Source organism: Mustela nigripes, chromosome 10, assembly GCF_022355385.1.
Source record: "Mustela nigripes isolate SB6536 chromosome 10, MUSNIG.SB6536, whole genome shotgun sequence".
Classification (NCBI taxonomy): Eukaryota; Metazoa; Chordata; class Mammalia; order Carnivora; family Mustelidae; genus Mustela; species Mustela nigripes.
Window position 1 is genome coordinate 64888137 of NC_081566.1, and position 1601 is coordinate 64889737.

Here is a 1601-nt window from a genome sequence, read left to right on the forward strand (position 1 = left end):
GGGCAGTGGGCAGTGGCACTGGCCAGAGAGGGCCTGGAGCAAATGGAAATTCAAGAGCAGTTACGACCTATCTTGACTCCTAGACTATGCCTCCGTGTTTGCACCGCATGCTTTCAGAAAGCTCGTGCTCTCTGTATTTCAGGGGCAAGAAGAAACTCCATGGTTGTGGAAGCCTGTCTGGAGCAGGTGAAGGCAGCAGGTGCCACGGGGAGGGAGTGAGGGGACAGGGACCTCGAGTGCAATGAGCAAGGAGCCCCTAACCATCCCAGTCTTTCCAGATTCTGCCACCACAGAGAGGTTCCAATGCAAAACTTATTTATCTGGACCCAGGAATTTTTAGGGAATTCCCAGTTTGTACAGTGAAACCCAAATCTGCCTGTTGAGTCTGAGGCCAGGGATTAGTTTTTAATTTTAAAAAGTTGCATGGAGCTCTGCTGGGACATAAACATTACTTGGATACATCCATTCAGACTCCAGCCAGGCAGAGAAACCTGTTTGTCTCTGTTAACTGTGTTTACTTACTCAAGTCATCCTTTGTGACCCTAATTAGCCAGAGAAGGAGCAGCAGAGAGCCACTAGGAGACCAGGGTAAGGATTTACCGAGACTGCCTGGCTCTGGCTGCTGGCCCTCTCTACAACACAGGGTCCTTGGAGGCAAAGGGCTGGCTGTAACCACGACAATTGGAGCCCTGAGCCAAGGCTTAGCGATTTCAGACTTTCAGAGGAAGCTGTTCCTCATCACTGCGGTTTCTGAGTTGACTCAACCAGTAAGATTAAGGGCTTCTGTGATGATGAGTCTCAGGATTACTTTTGGTAATATTTGCTCATCTGCCCTGTTTACAACGGGCTCTTCTCTTTTAACCACTCTGCATGATTTAACACATTTAATATAACCACATGAGCAGGTACTATAGGAACTGACACAGAGAGGTTAGGTAACTTAATGGGGGTCACACAGCTAGTACCTGAAGGCACTAGAATCCAACTACAATGTACATCGTTCAGGTAAGCCCCGGTATTTTCATAAGAACGTTCCAGCAAACATCTGATATTTAGGTAGAATAGTTCTAGGCACTTGAAGAAGACACAAAGGACATATGACGGCTCCTACAAAGAGGTCAGGGTATAGTCGCCCTATTAGCAATCCTCGCTAGGCCACCAGAATTTTGCTCCTTTTGGTCACCTGGGTCGTATCCTTTTCTAACTAGAGAAGACCTACATCCCGCCCACCCGAAGCTATTATCCTTTCTTTTGTAAACAACAACAAAAAAGGACAACTTGAGGTCCAGAGGGGACCCATCACCAGCTATGGAAGGGCTCGGGGCACAGCCAAGGCCAGACGGAGGGGACGGATGGTGATGTCCCCCCGCTCCGCGGCCCTCGGGAGGAAAAGGTGTAGGAGAGTCTGCTCTTCGTCCCCACCCGCCGGTGCTGCTGGGCTCCTCCGGTTCTCCGCGTCAGCCCCGCCGGTGCTGCTGGGCTCCGTCGGGTTCTCCGCGTCCGCCCCGCCGGTGCTCCTGGGCTCGTCCCGTTCTCCACGTCCGCCCCGCGGGCGCTGCTGGGCTCGCCCGGTTCTCCGCGACCGCCCCGCCAGGGCTGCT